The sequence below is a fragment of the Myodes glareolus genome, chromosome 15 (genome assembly GCF_982192425.1).
Source record: "Myodes glareolus chromosome 15, mMyoGla1.1, whole genome shotgun sequence".
Taxonomy (NCBI): Eukaryota; Metazoa; Chordata; class Mammalia; order Rodentia; family Cricetidae; genus Myodes; species Myodes glareolus.
This window is the reverse complement of record NC_142040.1, coordinates 66,734,072-66,752,777: the sequence shown is the minus strand read 5'-3', so window position 1 is coordinate 66,752,777 and position 18,706 is coordinate 66,734,072. Positions and strand designations below refer to the sequence as shown.

General features: G+C 41.7%; 1 protein-coding gene and 1 pseudogene across 1 annotated transcript in view; one reads left to right on the top strand and one right to left on the bottom strand.

The window, feature by feature from the left end:
- Positions 1–18,706, top strand: part of Fbxl7 (F-box and leucine rich repeat protein 7) — a 357,688-nt gene that overhangs the window by 104,516 nt on the left and 234,466 nt on the right. The window lies entirely within an intron of this gene.
- The window catches only part of LOC125414890 (large ribosomal subunit protein eL6-like), a 174,326-nt pseudogene continuing 159,030 nt past the window's right edge, over positions 3,411–18,706 (bottom strand).

Genomic DNA, 18,706 nt, shown 5'->3' with positions numbered 1-18,706 from the left:
GTAGCAATCCAATTTTAATTTTCCGCTTGCTAGGTTAAGTGGGGGCATTTGATCACTCTTGAAATTCAGTGGAGGCAGCTGAATAGAACTGTTTGGTTATAGCCTCTTGCTTTTGGCAGCTCCATTCCTAGAATGCAGAATGAAAATGACTTCCATTTATCCAGAGTGGTTCTCTTCAGCTAGAAATTCCTTTTATAAGATTCTTAGTTCTTCCCACTAGGATGTGGCAGTTAATCTTTCCACACCCGTGCGTTTATGGAAATAGATAAACTTAAATAATTGGCATTTGCCTGTGTTTATGTTTTCTCATTATTCCTTTTCCCTTTAAACATAGGAAATGCTGAACCGTAGATGTTTTGTTGAAAGAATTGAGAAAGGAGATTCTAGGATTTTGTGCATTTAAAAACATTGCTCTCTATGTTTGAAAATAAAATAAGGAAACCCTGGGGACCCCAGGCTGTCCTTTCTTTGGTTTTCCCCAGGGAGAGGCACTGTTTTCCACACCAAGGTTTTATATATTTTGTCACGATTTCATTTTTGACATTATGAAAATAATACCAAGGAAAAAAGACTAAGAAAATTTTATATTCTTTTGAAACAGAATGGGCTAAATTAGTGTGGAGTTCCTTTTCATATCTTAGGGGAGAAAGCCTAATCTCTGCGGAGATGTCATTTATAGTTGGAGAGGTAAAAAAATAATAAAAAGGAATGTGTTGACCTTTGCTATCTGAGAGAGTTGGAGGAGGGGCGTACAGAATGAAGATCCTCTTTGTCTACATGTTTCTGGTCGGTGAAAATTTAAATTTTAAGGTATAAATGCAGTGTGGGCATTTCCTTCAGGGATGTGTACGCCAGGGCCGCCTGCCACACAGATGCTCCTGCACAGGCTGGTGAGTAGCCAGGGCTAATTTTCTCCCCCGCACAAGTGACAGAGCCTCAGGCTGCTTCTCAAGATGAATGATTAGGGGGGCATAGTCTCTGACCTCCACAGGTGGATTTACCTGATGTTGTGTGAGTTGCTTCCTTCGGGAAAATACCAGGTGACCCTTCTTGGCAATGCTCCCGTATAGTAACAGAAGGCGGGCACCAACTTCCTACAGAGACGACAGAGGGCTCCTTTAAAACTATCTTCTGTTTCTTTCCCCACCATTGTCAAGAATTATGTTTAATCTTAAGTCAAAAAATCATTTGTGTGTGTGTGTGTGTGTGTGTGTGTGTGTGTGTACAATCACACACTTGTGTAATCTCCTGTGGAGGCATTTGTGAACAGGCATTTGTGAACCACCGCATGTGGGTGCTCGCATCTGAACTCAGGAGAGGAGAATGTCCTTTTCAGGGATGAGCCATCTCTTCATCCCCACTGTGTGTAACTTTCCATGATAAGAAAACTGGCGAGAGTGGAGCCGACTTTTCACAGTGGTTTGTGTGTTGACCCTTTCCTGATTATTTTTACCTCTGTCATTGTCAGCATTTCTTCCTGTGAGCACAGGCTGGCTCTCAGTTTTAAGATCTAAATTGATTAGTAAACAAATAATGTATATTATTAATTTCTCTGAGCTCTTGAGAACATTAGCAGTTGGGTTGCAAACATCATACGGCACTACTGAGCTGTCACAGGTGGGATGGGGAGGAAATTGGGGGACTCTGTTGGTCCTCGATTTTTGTTGTTTGTGGTGATGGGTGTAGATATCTGTGTGAGTTAGAACTTGACCTCTATCTCGTTACTAATGGTTCCTGTTGTGTTCCTTATTAGAAAACACGAATTCTACTCTACAGTGTGTGGTGGTATAAACTGAGGATATGGGACAAGGCCACATATCTGCTTAGAGAAGGACATTCACATCTGCAGTTGGGTGAAGGATGACAGAGGAGGTTTAACTCTAAGCAGACACAAGGGCAACCATTGAGATGACTGTGCTTTTTAACTGTACAGTGGGGAAGGTTGTAGAAGGAGCTGACACTTCTGCAGATTCCTGTGTAGACCACAGTAAAAATAGCTTGAAATTGCTGCCTCTAAGCTGTGAGAGGGCAGCAGGAAGCAGTGAGACCTGCTCTGGAGCTTTGTCTGTGAGCGGCCCGGTGTGCCCAAGGAGTGTGTAGTGTCTTCTTGAAGATGTCACAACACAGGATGTGCTCCATGAAATTTGTTAGTAAAGTTCGTTAAATCCATGAGAAAAAGCATCTTTTAAATCTTGATTTAGAGGTTCTTTCTGTAGATTAGGGTGACCTTAAACGCATAGACCCTCTGCCTTGCTTTTCCAAGTGGTAGCATCGTAGTTGTAGCAACATTATAGCACTTAGCTAAAAATGCCATTTAATAACCACAAGGAATGTTTTCGTGTAAACATGGTGTGTATCTTCATTGTGGCTGAGACACACTCCTAAGACATGGCTAGAGGCATGGAGTGTTTCATGATAATTGTTAGAGTCTTTCTTTATAGCCCATTATATTCAGTATGATACTTGAAGCTCATGATTTCCTGATACTATAGGAGAGTGGTTCTCCACCTTCCTTATGTTGTGATCCTTTGATACAATTTCTTATGTTGTAGTGACCTCCAACTACAAAAGGATTTCATTGCCACTTCATAACTGTAATTTTGCTACTGTTATTAATCATAGTGCAAATATGTGATATGTTGGTTATCTAATTTTATGACCCTGCCACAGGGGGATTGACCCACAGGTTGAGAGCCAGTGCTGCAGGAGGTCTAGGGTCACGTCTAGAAATCTGCATTTTCATCCTCCCAGCATAATCTGCCTGCTCACCCTGCAAGTCGCAGCACAAGTCCTGCCGTTTGTGCTCTTCTTCCTGTTCTGCTCTTGGAAGTCAGTCCCATCTTTTCAAGTGTTCCATCCTAAAAGAATGACTGTTGACCGCAAACCGTGAAAGTGATGTTGGAATTGAATGGGGGCGCACACCAAGCAGCCTTGAGCAGAATCAGTGGACTGGAGTGAAGTCTCCTGCAAAACTAGCTGCATTTTGCACATGATGTGAGGATGTGACTTTATAGGTAACTTCTCAACAAATCATTCTTTCTCTTGCTCTGGAGTAAGTCGAAGGTAGTTCAGCTTGCTGTGCTTTAAATACAGCCAAGTCAGCTATTGCTCCCAGGGAACGGTCAAGTTTGGTGATTGTTTTGTAAATACTGGCTATGAGGTTATAAGGTTAGCCACCTGCACATAGATTTTGAAGCTATAGGGGACTGTCCAGTTCCTCCCTCCTTCCTTCCTTCCTTCCTTCCTTCCTTCCTTCCCTTCTTCCTTCCTTCCTCCCTCCCTCCCTCCCTCCCTCCCTCCCTCCCTCCCTCCCTCCCTTCCTTCCTTCCTTCCTTCCTTCCTTCCTTCCTATCTTCTAGCCTACCTTTCTTTGTTAACATATGAAGCTGTTTAATTGGGTTGTTAGAAATTTAGCTCACCAGTTTGTGAGGATATGTCCCATTTGTCAGAATGAATTGAGATCACACCTATCCATGAAGCTGAAGAACAACTTTGATCTTGTGACCTTGTGAGTCCACAGCATTGTGATCAGCTGTGCTCTGTTAACTGGTACTTCTCCGTGCGGAAGATCTCTCCTTCCTGGTGCCTGACAGGCACAACTGCTTCTTCTTGAAGGAACCATCTGTAGAGAGCTTGCGGATTTTAACCTTGCTAATAGCGACTTTTGTAGAGGTGGCAATGGCAAACTTCTGGTGTGTTCTAGATTGAGGCCAGGAGGTCCAGTTAGAAGTAGAAGTCACTGCCCAGATGCTTCAGGCAAACCACTCTTGCCTGTGTAGCGCATGGTGAGGGTGATCAGATTGTCCTGGGAATGATGCTGGCCAGAGCCATCTCATGTGCCAGCCAAAGCGCATTTTGCCATGGCTCAGTAGCTTCCATGGCATGTCTTTGGTAGGACAATACCAAGGTATTTTGCAAAATGTCACCATACAATTGTTACCATTCTTTTTTGCCACCAACTGGTTTTGTGGCAGTAACAAAGACCGTCTACTTTTTCTTCTTTTCTTTTTTTTTTTTTTAGTAAATTTTATTAAATTATAAAAGTTTCCATTTCCACCCCCCCTCCCAACATCCTCCCACTCCCCCTACTCCCCCTCCTCCTCCCTCTTCGTCCCCCAGGGCAGTCAGGGTTTCCTGCCCTGTGGGAAGTTCCAGTTCCTTCCCCCTCCCTCCAGGTCCAGGAAGGTGAGTGTCCAAACAGACTGGATCCCCAAAATCCATTATATGTAGAGGAAACAGGTCCCAGTGTCATAGTCAATGGCTTTTCAGAAAGACTTCGGGTCAGCCACAGTCAGAGAATCCGGCCAAATTCGGAGAGTCTGGTTAGATCACGTCCTCTTTCAGTCCCAGTCCAACTGGCCTTGGTAAACTCTCATCAGATCCGTTCCCTTGTATCAGTGGGTGATAGCATCCCTCGCAGTACTGATTTCGTTTTTCATGTTCTTCCTCCTTCTGCTCCTCATTTGGACCTCGGGGGGCTCAGTCCGGTGCTGCAATATGGGTCACCGACTGTATCGCCGTCCTTCGTCAGATGCAGGATCTATGGTGATAAGCAAAATATACATCAGTATGGACATGGGCCACGGCCGATTCAGGCACCCACTCCTCTGTCCAGAGAGCAATCTGGGGGATCTCTCCTTGGACCTGGGATCCCATATATAATCAAGTCTCCTGTAAACCCTAAAATGCTTGGACTTCGCAGTGAGTATTTCATTTTGTACAGGGCCTTTCTGGAATAGACTAGGAATACCTGCCAGGTCCTCTCACTAGGATGGGGTTTCGGCTGCAGTGGGGCTTCCTCTCCTTGGGTCTGAGAGTCACCCCTTTTCTCTGCACTGGCAGCGGCATCACCACAGCCTTCTTGACTGCACGTTTCCTCTCCATTGTTTCGTGCTTCTCGGCCTTTTCACCTGCTCTCTCGCAAGATGGGAAAGAGAAACTTACAAAGAAATACCTGGGAATGGAGTGATTTTCTTGAGATTATGTACCACTGTGAAATTGCCAAGTGGGGGTTTGATTCAGCAGTGTTGGATTGAACACACTAGGAAAAAAATAGCGGCAACTAACAGCAAAAGACTTACGTAATCTTAAAAAAAAAAACAAAAAAAGAAGCTCTTGTTTTCTGTTGGTAGAAGTGTTTCATTCTCTTTTCTCCCTCTGCTTATGCATGTTTATTGCGGTCTTGCTGCAAGGCCGAGCCAGACTGTGGGAAGTGTTTGAGAAAGGTTGTTGAGCCCAGGAAGATCCTGAATTTTGTCAGAACAGTGTCTGCTCTGGAAGGTTAGAGGACCTTAACCTACCTAGTGACTTCACAATCAAAGACCTTAATGTAGTGACTTCACAACCGAAGACTTTAACTTACCTAGTTACTTTACAATGGAGGACCTTAACCTACCGAGTTACTTCATAATTGAGGACTTTAACCTACCTAGTGACTTCACAGTCAAAAAGCTTAGCCTAGTGACTTCACAATTGAGAACCTTAACCTACCTAGTGTCTTTCCTATGGGTCTTTGAGTAACATTCCTTAATAGTGCTGTGTGGAATTGCATCTTTAAATGACTTCTGGTATGAAAGTGTTTTTAATTCTTTCATTCGCGGCATGTGACATGAGTTGACTCACAAAGAATGTGTAGTGATATTCTCCTGGACCTACATCCACCCGCTTATTTATATAGTTGGTGGTTTCTTACATTTTCAGTGCCCAAATTAGGTCTGTACCAAAGGAGTTGATTTGAATGTGCGGAGGCATATGGTTTTGTTTATCCCTCTGTCTTCTGTTGTGTTCTGTCTACTTCTTTTAGGGTGTATTCTTAAACAAAGTTAATGTGATTCCCCAAGGAAGGGAAAAATCATGCTTTTAACTTGGGGTAGTTTTTCTTGCCCTTGAGAATCTTTGCCACTTTTCAATAAATTTTGTGTTTGTATGTGTGTGGTATGCATGTGGACATGTATGTCAGTTTACACATAAACATGTGTGTGGAAGTCAACATCGCATGTCTTCCTCAGTGACTTTGCACTGTCTGTTTCAGCACAGGCTCTTCTACTGGGCCTCAAGCTCACTGATTTAGGTAGGCTGACTGGCTAACAAGCTCCAAGTCTTCACCTTTGTGGAGTGACAGATAGGAATCTGCACCTAGCTTTTTCATGTGTGTTGGCGATCCAAACCCAGGTTCTTACGTTTGAATAGCAACACTTAACTCATTGAACCATCTTCCCAGCTTCACCCAACAAACAGTATCTATTGTTGAGCCTCCTGTATCAAGCTCCTACAACAAACAATTTTTATTGTTGAGCCTCCTGTATCAAGTGCTTACAAGTGATTTCATGAGCAGGGCTGCATCTAAAATTGCTCTGTCATCAAATATCCCTTGACAAATTGACTTCTATGCTTCCATTGGTAAGACAAACAAGAGCACTCAAGGGTAAGTGTGAATTAAAATCATATGAAATACTAAGTGACTCGGATGGTCTATGAGACCAACACTCTAAGATTATATGTTCTTGTCTTACCATTGTTAGAAATCTCTCTTCAGTCATCGTTTTTAAAATGTGATAATTGTGTGTAGTAGTGTACACCACTGTCACCCTTTTATAACTTGCATTTTGTCCTTGGAGTACATTCCCTACAGATCACTCTTTCTGATCCTCTCCAATTTGCTTCTCTCCCAGGTCCCCTGCTTTTTCCATAGTAGTCTGTGAAAATTTATGACAATAATTTATAAGATGTTATCAAAATATAACTTCAAGTTATATGTGAGAAGTTATCTTGTCAGTTCATAATTTTTTCCTCATTGTCAATATTATCCATAGAAAACCCTTTCTGTGAATCACATATGTTTAGGAGATAAAATTTGTTATTCCAAGTTGCTTTTACACTAAACTCTTGAGAGTGAACTTGCAAGTGACAATTACTCCATCGTGAACAGATTGTAAGAGAGAGTCTTACCACTGGGAATTGATTCTGAAGTTATCCATGGCATGCAATTATAAACTGTTTGACAGGAAGGCATAGAATAATTATTTGGCATATTTGGCATGTTTTCCCTTTATGTAGAGCCATGGAGTTATTGTTTCTGGTTTGTTTATTTGTTTGTTGCTTTTTAGTGTGTGCATGCGTGTGTGGATGCATGCTCTCTGTGTGTTTGCATTCACAGGTGGCAGTCAGAGGAAGACAGTAAATGTCTCAATAGGGTGATGATGTATTACCTCTTACTGTATCAGAAAGTTGCTGATTTGGCGAGGCTCTCTGGCTAGTGAGCTCTGAGGATCCACCTGTCTACTTTTCTTATTACTAGAGTTACAGGCATGCACAGCTATGCCCAACTTTTTTCATAGGAATTCAAACTCGGGTCCTCCTGTTTACACAGCAAGTGCTCTTACCAAACCACCCTCAAGGGTTATTCATTCTCTAGTTTGAATTTTCTCAAGAAGAAGATAATGATTGTACAGCGCCAACCTTGAAATAAACCTCAGCCTAAAAATCAAGTGAAATTAGAGCAGAAGTATAATTTAATAAAATTAATCATAAAGCATAGAAAGATGAACAAAAAGCACAGAGTTAGTAGAAGATAATAGCACTTAAGAATGTCTTTAAAGTATTGATAGTTCAAAAATGACATGGACCCAAGCTCAATGGTTGGGTGGAGACTTTAGAGATTCTGAAATTGGATGTAGTATTTGGAACTTTCATTATCGGTAAGCTAAGGTGATATCTCATTAGTACATAGATTTTTTTTTTGCTTTTAAAATTAAATTTTAAAGTTAACCATCTCTGAAAGTGTCAGCATCACATAGGAAATCTTTGCAAAGCTTTAGCTGATGAGATTTAATGTGTTTTGCTAATTTAATTAGTAGTTCATTGCTACATGATGGAGCTGCTCTTATAGCTTAAGCTGCTGCCTAATTATAAATTTAGGTAGATCTGAAACACTTCACAAATTACCTCTGGGGAGTTGAGCATGTAATAAGTCAGTGTGTCCAATTTAATAAAGATAAGATGTCCAATTTGCACTCGAGGATTAGTCTAAGCTGTGTGAAACTCGTCAATTTGTGATCTACAAAATTGGTATATAAGCTTAGAGATAAAACCCCAGATACACTCAGATTCAAACTAGTTGTAATTTCATCATGGAATTATCTTCAAAACTGGATAATCTGGAGTGGCTATCATACACTACTCTCCAAGGCAAACCAGCTCTCCCTATCTCTTCTCCCCACCTCCTCCATTTTAGAGTAATATTTAAAGTATAACATCTCAAGTGTCTTTATGTAGTCTTCAAAGAAGGGATATTATTTTTGATCTTTCATATCCTAAGTCACTTATGAAGTAATCTTATATCTACTTCTTCTTCTTGGTTTACCCTTTGCTTTAGGGAAAAAAAAGAGTACTCAATAAGCAATCGGTGTGTCTCAGAGACAAACATTCTGGTTCCTTTATATACAACTACGCATGTTTGTAATGGAGGCTTTGTTCATTCTTAAGATTGTTCAGCAGCTTCAGTTTAGTTAAATGTGGATGTATTCAACAGTGTGGTGTAAATTTCAATACCTTTGATTGGCACTTGTGGTATCAGAAATAGGTGGTAGCCAAGGGTCATACAGTTGTAGCATAGTGGGCAATACTTCACTGAAATACAATTTGTTCTCCCTGGAGAACCTTTAACATTTTGGATTTGAATTTATCATTTAGACAGAGAATGTACTGTGTAGCACTCCAGCATTGCCTCCTTTCCCCCTAGCCTTAAACATGCATCTCTTAAAATGGTTCAATGGATTCTGTGTTTCTTGAAGGAGTCCGATAATATGACAGAGTCAGAACCAGGGCAACATTGATGGAGCAGTTAATTAGTAATCAAGGGTAGAGCAGGAGTGAGTATTATCTGGTGGCCGCAGTAAGAGGTGCACAGGAAAAGGGATGGATTAGACCCAGAGGAGAGGGGAGGCCTCCTGGGAGACTGGGAGTTGGATTTTGCTCGTGGGTAGAGGGTACAGCAGCAAGAGGAAGATGTCACATGCTGAATCAGGGCGTTCACAACTTAGGGCATCCACCTGGGTCCATCGAGGGGATGGAGGAAGCTTCAAGATTAGAACCTTTCTTGCCTGACAATATTGAGTGTCTGCTCTTTGCATGAGGGTCTTCGTGGAATTCATACAATGAGTGAGACAAATGACAAGTAATGCTAACACTATTTCATTCTCTCTTACTTGTCCACCGTCCTTTCCGTTGTAACACTGAAAAGTCATGTTGTACAGAAAAGAGGAGAAACAGCTCCAGTGGTGGGGAGGGGCTCATTATCTCAGTACAAATAATCTGATTTTGAAAGTATTTGACCTTTAGAGCTGTGAACACACGGTGACCTTAAACATCAGATTAACATGCCTGTTTACTTCCTCTGCCTGGAGATAGCTTCCTGAGGATACACTCACTTCCTTGGGAAGTTCCTAACATCCCACACTGTTAGACTAACAAATAAGGAGATAAAAAGCACTCGTTTGTCAAAGGTGTTCTTTTATGTCCAAGATACTTACAGATTTAAAATGTGCACAGCCTAGAGGGAGTAACTCACGTATATGTTAGGGGTTATTTGTAATTTGGCAGTAACTGAGGAATTGTAAGGAAGTAGGCAGCCATATGGTAAATGATCAGAAACATAACCGGGACCTCTCTACAGTGTGTGAAGGATGCTGCCCCTGATCAGTTTCCTGTGCTTTAAGGGACTGCTGTTGTTCTCAATAACTGTGCTTGTGACTTCTTATAACTGGGCTGAAAAAAACTACATTCTCTACAAAGAAGAGATGTTTGTTTTGTAAATGATAGAGCTGTTAAGGAAGGAAGAGAAATCAATGCTCTTGAAGAAGGTACAGCTATGGGGCCAAGGATGCCCCGCCCCCATCCCTGTCATCAGGGTAGCAGTTGTTAGAGACACTTTCCTGAGTCTCTGAAGATCTTTAGTCAGGGCTGTTATAGTCACAGACCTGCCGGTGGCCTGGATTCCCTGTAGCAATCACTGAGAGGCACACTTGGAGGCTGCCTGCTTTTCTTCTCGGTCATCACTGGCCAGCACAGATACAACTAAAACTGCTGTAGACAATCCATTAGCAATCCCTTCACAAGTGCGATTGCACAGAGGTATTCTGTTAGCCTTCTCCTCTGTTGTGTGTGGCAGTATTTGCCATCACTTGTGTTACTTTGTGCAATTTGCATTAAATCTGAGTGACTTCCACTGGCTTTGCTCTTTGAATGTGATTTTGAACTAATATTCTTACAGGTATTAGCTACCGCTCTCATACAGTGCTTTATAGGACTGCTACGGAGATCCTTTCGCTTCCCTCTCCTGTCATCAATATTTCTTGCTATAAAACTACCCTTTTATTCTAGGCTCACATTCCCAACTTTCCTTACTCCCCCCTTTTATCACCTTCTTTCCATTCCCCTTTTTTCCTCCTGCTCCATCCTCCTCCCCTCCTTTTTCTTTCTTCTCCCCATCCTCCTCCTTCTCCCTCCTCCCCTCCTCTTTCTTCTTCCTCCTCCTCATCCCTCCTTTCTCCTCCTCCCCCTCCTCATTTCTTCTCCTCCTTCTTCTACCTATTTCCCCCTCCTCCTCATAGTCTTTATCCATCCTCTTCCTCCATCTTCTTCTAAGTCATGTTCAGAAGGTAGCTGGATTCTTATAGTAGAGAAATCCATATTTGTCACATAAGTCAAGAATCATGCAGAGGGTGCTTGCTGCTGTGAGTTGAGTTCTAACAACATGATAGCTGAAAATATGTGTTGAACAATGTATCCGTACATATTGAGTTTTTCAATTTATATTGCTGGACATTGCAAAACTTTCTCGGTGCATTGTATTTTATTATTATTTTACAAGTGTTTTCATTGGACACAAGGCTGTCCTGCTGAGCCATTAAATATGTGATTTCTATATGGGCGTGCTCTCTCAGATCAACATCTGAAAATGACCAGATAGGATCAGTGAAGCTTGTGACAGTAACAGGTCACTGAGCAAACCAGGCACCCACAGCTACATTTCATGGATGATTTTTATTGCTTTTTTTTCTTTACATTTTTTAAAACCTGGTTTGTTGTTTTTTTTTTCTGAGAAATAAATAAGGTTTATCCAGATTTATAAACCCATTCCAGAAAACTACCAGAATGTTAGATAGGCATAAACATTTGACAAATGTTCATGGAATCCATGACTATGTTCTTATTTTTAACTTTAGTAAGAATGGCCCTGCTGAGTAACATTGGAAAATATAGTCATGGAGACTATGACTTCTAAAGATATGCAGCAATGAAGATAATGTTTTAGTACCAGGATTGATTCTCAGAAAAAAAAAAAGAGGTTACTATTCCTGCTTAGATAAGTTTGAGGTCCTTTGTGGGGATAATTGAAAATGATTTGATTTTAGTTGATTTCTTGTTAAGGAAACAAACATGTCCTTTAAGCAGAACAGTTATGATAAGAGGAAAATAGAGATAGAAGATAATTCCAATTTCTGTTTTTATTAATTTCACAAAATGCAGTCATAGTACTCCTGTGAACGCTTTTCTACTAAAAACCAGTTGCTTCAGGTTACTGGGTAAGATTTGGCTTCTAAGTTTATTTGGCCCCCTTTCCCCTACTTTTAAGACCAAAGGAAATGTGTTCTCTCCCGCTCACCATTTTAAATTTATTAAATCTTTTAAAATGTATTTTGATTTAGGTATATTGAATTTTTATCTAGTCATATTTCAAAGTACCAGTTAGAGCCTTGTAGCTCTTACTATGAAATTAGAGAGATATGTTTCATTCTGTTGACACAAAATATGGATAATTTGACCAATAAATAAACATGATCAGAGTTCCTAATTTCTCCATTTATTATAGAGGACCTATCCCCCAGAGAAAAATAATATTTTATTTTGCTCTTTGCTTACTTTTTTTAAAAAAAATAACAATTATATTACAACTCACTTTGGCCTCAGATTATCTTCCTAAAAAGTGGGATCATCTGAAGTTTAGATGTTAAATTTTACGCACTTGTATTTGTTCTAGTATTTATTTATTTACCTTAAAACTGGACAGTACAGAGTTTGAGAAAGAATGCATTCAGTCCCAGATACTTACAATGTTCTAAATTCTGTTTAGTAGATGTATATAAAAAACAGAATAAATTTAATCCCTCATTTAATAAAAAACAAAACAAAACAAAAAACCTGTGAGACAAAAGTGTCATGGGTTGCCTTATTTTCAGGTAAGTGTGATTAACCTTGCTTTCTATTGCATATCTGTGCTGTGTGACAGACTGGAAGAAGGTCCCACCAACCCTGCTTTTGAGCTTTAAGGTTCCATTATATTTGAAGCCAGGGTCACCCACTGCTGCCAGAGTGCCATCTGCTGTACCACAATCTTCCTCAATTGAATTGTTCTATACAGTATGCGATGGAAATTCATTATTCACTTGCTTCTAGGTGCTGATGCTCTTGTATCCCTGTTTCAGGTCTATCTGGGTCACATAGAACTTGCCAGAGTGGTGGACCAGGATCCTGGTTTCAAGGCCTAAGTCCTCATTTCCATCTAAGCATTTAAGCATTCCTCATTCATATTATCCAAGTCTTGTCTCTTGAGGTTTTGGCCCTAAAATATTATCAAAATCATTAAGGAAAGAATCTGCTTCACAAGCGATTGGAGCCTCAGAGGAGTCTCTTGGTGGCTCTGCTGCCTTGTGGGTTAGACTCTGGATGTCAAGGCTGCTGGGTCCTCAGAGACCTGAATTCCTTCATGCTTCTGCTCCCCCCTTCCTGCAGATGGGCTGCGCTTCTCTTCAGCCAGCATCGTCCTGTGTAGCAGCTGTCCGCATCCTCAGGAGGAAGGGCAGCTTCTTCTTTCTTAAGTTCTTCTACCTCAACTTTCAAGGAAGGTGGTCCGAAGTGGTGAAATATTAACAAAGGATTTTTCTGTGATCAGAAAGATGTGCTACATTTGAAGCACAAAATCTCAAGCCCATGAGCCAATTCATGGTACCGGTCCTGGGGATATGATGGAGGTGACAGCCCGTATCCTCTCTGCCAGTCTGGCATAAATCTCTTGTACCAGCTTTGCATACACACATTTAGTGAAAGTGGAAGATACTTTCATCCATGTTTCAGCGGAAAAAACATCTTGAAACTGGGAGAGGCCCACAGTACACTGAGGTCTCATACGTAGAAGGCCTGGACTGTTGGAGACATCAGTCTGATTCATTGTTTGAACTCTGCCGCAATGGGAGCTGGAAGGTGGCAATATGCTTGATAGAAGAGAGGTTTCATATTTTTTTCCTGGTTACTCCTGATGCGTCTGTTCACAGCAGCCTGTACAGGTTCTGAAGCTAAAACTTCTGGGTGTGCTGAGATCCTATTCTAAGCTTGTTGGATTTTGGGTGTGTTAGCAATCAGGATATTCTTTCATATTTTCTTGGCACAGGAATATTGCACAACTCCCCAGTTTAGTGCGTCTCTTAAACCTGCTTTGTGCATCAAAGAAACCTTCTTTCTCAGTTGACACAGCTATTAACAGAGACCCAGATCTGGTCAGGGTGCAGGGAGTGATGCAGCATAGGTGCTCAGCCATAAATGGTGCATTTATGTCACAGCCTTCTCTCCCTGAGGTTCAGGGACCAGTGTGGAAGAGGAAGCAGAAGGACTCTAAGAGCCATAGGGAATGGGTGACTATAACAAAACCGTGATTTGGGACATAATCGGGCAGTTCACATATGAACTCAATTCAAGCTAGACAAATCCATCTTAGAGATGGAAGGTGGTCACAAAATCAACCCCCTCACTGCAGAGATATTGGTAATTGATAGCTGTCAAGAGGAGAGCCACTTTTCTTCAAGGATTTGGCCTCTGATAGGCTGGCCATGTTCCAGTGGGCAGTCACAGACCTGCTAATATACAGTCAGCCATAGATCCAATCGCATTGGAAAGGGCTCACTAATTCCACTAATTTGTGATCCGTGGTTGTGTGTTTGTAACTGTCACTCGTAATTAGGGTATGGATATGCTTAGGATGCTGGTGTGGGAAAATTGTCTGTATTCTGTCAATCATATTTTAATAAAACACTGATTGGCCAGGCAGGCAGTATAGGCGGGAAAGCCAGACAGGAAGTAGAGGTGGAGCAAAGAGACTGGGAGTATTCTGGAAAGCAGGAAGCTCCCTCCGCAGTGCTACCCAGACCACCAGAGAGGAAAGATGTAAGCTGCCCAGCTGAGAAAGGTACTGAGCCGTGTGGCTAACGTCAATAAGGATAATGGGGTAACATAAGTTATAAGAACTAATAAGTAGCCTGACCTAATGAGCCAATCAGTTTATAACTTTATGGAGTCTTGTGTGTGATTTTTCCTTGGGAGTTGCCGGTTGTGGGGTACCGAGCAAGAAAGAAACCCCGACAAGCTGGCCCCGCAAGCTACATATGGCGCCCAACGTGGATAACTCCATCCACATAAAGCCTGAAATGGCTTGGGAAGTAATTCTAGAACAAAATGGCAGCATTGCACGTGGTTTCTTGGTAGCAGCAATTTCTCGGGTCTGCTCTGCTTGCTAGAGGCAAACAAGTGCTCTCATCTAAGAGAGGCTTCCTGACTCAGCTTTAGCTGCAAAACTTTGTAGTTCCTTTAAGAGGTCCTGCCACGAAATACTTAAATGGTGTTGATGAAAAACTGAACGCATGCTTTTCGGTTTTCAGCCGTAGCAGGAAAAAAGCTGCGCTGTTTTAAAATGCCGACTTTCTGGGCTGTCCTGCCAGGGAAAACTCTGACTCTTTCAGGCAGGCAGTCCGACTGAATGTGGTCTGTGAGCAGAATGATGCAGCTTGTTTGCTGGCAAGGACCTTGAAACACCATAGAGTTGTGGCAGTGAACACAGTTCTGGCTGGTATCTCAGCCATGAGGCTGGAAAGCTAAGGAATGGGCTGGATCTAACTGTCAAAGCTATGGCTTTAGTCCTACCCATTAAAGACTCATGTGGTCAGAAAAAGAGAGATATACAGCAAAGAGAAATTCAAAGAGGAAGAAACCTCTAAATGGTTTACTATGTGTTAAAAATATATGCTGGCTAAAGGTTAAAGTCATTAAAAATAAAAAAGAAAGAAAGGGAGAAATAGGGTGTGGTGATACACACCTTTAATCCCAATGCCTGGGAGGCAGAGGTATGTTGACCTCTGTGACTTCAAGGGGCAGAGGTAGATTGACCTCTGTGACTTTAAGGTGTGGTAGCACACACCTTTAAACCCAATGCCTGGGAGGAAGAGACAGACAGATCTCTGTGAGTTCAAGGTGTGGTAGCACATACCTTTAATCCCAGCACTGGGGAGACAGAGACAGTGGGTTCTCTGTGAGTTCAAAGACAGCCTGGTCTACAGAGTTATTCCAGGACAAAGATATACAGAGAAACTGTCTCAAAAAGCAAAAGTAAAAATAAAGAAATAGAGGTTAAAATAAAGATACGTAAAGATGGAAAATACACAGAGAATCTTGATACTTTATCTATTATGCTCTCTTTGAAGTGTTTAAATGCTGAGGAAGGAGCAACAGCTGCTAAATATTTGTTTATAAATGCTACAGAATTAATCCAAGATAGGCATTTTGAAAGTACGTTGGCTTCAAAATTGAAGTCAAAAGGTATGTTACTTTGGAGAAGAGATTTTGCTTTTTTTTCTACAGAAAATGAGAGGCTGTGGATTTATTCAGAGTTAAGAAAAATCATCTTTGACCAAGGGAGACCACCTGAGAAATCTCCGACAGGAGTAGATGACCCAGATGTCTGAGTTCTACATCCAGAACAGATTCAAGACTGCTGCCTGAGATAATCAAGACTCACAGGATACTCCAGTCAGGACTTGATTATAACTCTAAATTTTCTTTAAGTCCCCATAATATCATCAGCGCCCCCAATCAGCAGGAAGTAGCCTGAAATACTACACCCACATTCCCAACAAATGGACTAGGGGTATTTTCCTTTGTTTTAAAAAAAAGAGGGAAATGGTGTGGGAGAGTTGTCTGTATTCTGTCAATCATATTTTAATAAAATGCTGTTTGGCCAGGCAGGCAGTATAGGCGGGAAAGCCAGACAGGAAGTAGAGGTGGAGCAAAGAGACTGGGAGTATTCTGGAAAGCAGGAAGCTCCCTCCGCAGTGCTTCCCAGACCACCGGAGAGGAAAGATGTAAGCTGCCCAGCTGAGAAAGGTACTGAGCCGTGTGGCTAACGTCAATAAGGATAATGGGGTAACATAAGTTATAAGAGCTAATAAGTAGCCTGACCTAATGGGCCAATCAGTTTATAACCTTATGGAGTCTTGTGTGTGATTTTTCCTTGGGAGTTGCCGGTTGTGTGGTACCGAGCAGGACAGAAACCCCAACAAGCCAGCCCCGCATGCTACAGGATGCTTTGGAGGACACCGTCACTAGTAAACAGGGTGAAAATGGAGGGGAACCAAAATCAGACTTGGTCTTGAGTTGCAGGGTTTTCTGAGAAGTGTTTGTGTTTCGACACAATAACAGGAAAGATGAGATATACATAAAAGTCAGGGCTGTCTGTATATCTTCCTCCAAGTTATGTAAAGGATGATGGGATTTCAAGAACAGGGAGGATTTTGTGGTGGACCTACCACATTTTCTGCTCTGTTGGGTGTGGCTCTGTTGGGTGTAGTAAGAGGAGTTGCTATCTCATTCAGAGACCTTTAGGCCGGGTAAGAGTTTACTGAGCTTTGTTCTGTGGTCCTGGCCTGTGTTTTCACCCACATGTTTTCCTATTTTTAATTATTCTTTGCTTTCCCCAGAGGATTGATAATCTCTGTGTAGCTCATAACTCTATATTCTAAGTGCTTTATATTAAGCTGCAGATCGGATTCAGCGTATTTTCCCATTTAATATGTAATAGTGAGGACCTGGATATAATGATTGTCTTCAATAGTCTGTTACTACCCTTAACATGACTATGATTTCATAAAATAATGGTTTTCTTTGAGAGGCAGGGCTTCATGTTACCAAGACTGCCTTGTAGTTCTTATCTTCTCCAGTACTGGGATATCAGCCATATACCACCATTCCCAATTTATGTTGTGTTGAATTTTGAACCCAGGGCCTTGTGCATGCTCGGGAAGCCATCCATCAATCTAGTTACATGCATCACCCCCATGAAGCCTTGCTGTCTTCAGCACACTCATTTTAGAGTTAAGTATTCTCCAGTTGTATTAACAGTGCAAGATCTCTTACAGTGACAGGGACCAATTTATGACTGACTAATGTTGAGGAATGTTAAGGCAGGGAATTATTGAAAAATTAGTAGGTGTACTGTGAGTATGTTCTTTAAATTGAAACACACCACCACATCCATTCTGCTATAATTTGAAGTCATGTTAAATCATTTTCCTTGATTATGTAGTTGGTGATGGATTGGAGTTCTGTGTTGTTTATTTCTCGCATTAATCATGCGCCAGCCTCTCCTTTGCAGCCATCAGTACTGGTGTCTGGGAAATTGGATTCTTTTCTCCAAAGTGACGTGTCTAATAGAAAGGCTTTGAGGAATATAATATGGAAACAATGTGTTACATATCTTGTCAGAGCCCACATGCTTGAGACCAGAAATAATATAATTTAATAGTTATAGGAGAGAGAGGGCACAGAGGAGCTCCTTGTTGAAGTGTTTAATCCGATGCTAACGGCCTCGTGTCTTGCTTGACAGAAGAGGTACAACTGGGATGGATGGTAGCTTCCCCACTGCTGAAATGTTCTTTCCATTGAGAAAGAGCCCCTGGCATTTGTTGTGGGCCATCTGAGAAGTCAGGAAAGGTAATGATATGGACAGTTATAAAACAAGCGAATGAAAATGAAATTCCAACCATGTAATAAAGACAGTTTTTCAGTGGACAGAGATTGGAGTCAGTGTGTGCATGTTTTCCTTATGAGCTCAGAGCCTGTATAAAAAGGGAGGGAGGGGCTGTAGCACCGTGAAGGAAGGGTGATGGCTGTTATGTTTTTGGGCAGCATTACGGAAGGAACAAGGATGAACTGAGACAAGGAAGAATGCAGAATGGGAATGCGTACAAAACACACTGTTGCACATGCAGGTGATGGAGGAAGCATGCCTATGGGAGCATGCAAGTCTGATGAGAGGCAGAGCAGCTCAGGAAAGTATCTGCACTTCTCTTGCTAGGAGGGAGTGTGCCAATACATTGTACAATTCATAGCAGCAGCAGCAGCAGCAGCAGCAGCAGCAGCAGCAGCAGCAGCAGCCGCAGACAACATTCAGTAATTTCCCCCTTATGCGCCGCGTGGTTCTTCTATTAACTCTCCTAACCCCAGAAAAAGTAGGAAGATGTTGGTATAACTTTTTGCAAAGTAAGAAGCCGGGACAGAGAGAATAGTGATTTGCTCAAGGCACCACCGCTTCGGAGTGCCTCAAATTAAGGTATCGTTTCCTGGATTCTATTTTTGATAGGAGAGCTATGTGTTTTTAAACTCTGGTCTATCAAAAAGGGATGGTGAGTGTTGAAGAGAATCTTGAAAGTAAGTAGTAGGTACCATGCTGAACCAATCACAATGTGGAGGACAGAAAGAACCAAAGATGACCCAGTTTATCTTGAAAGGATCTAAATTTCTAGTATCGCAGCCCATGTCTGGTTATTCCATTCAGCTAACCTCCATTAACACTTAATCCTTTAACGCCTATTCCTGATTTGCTATT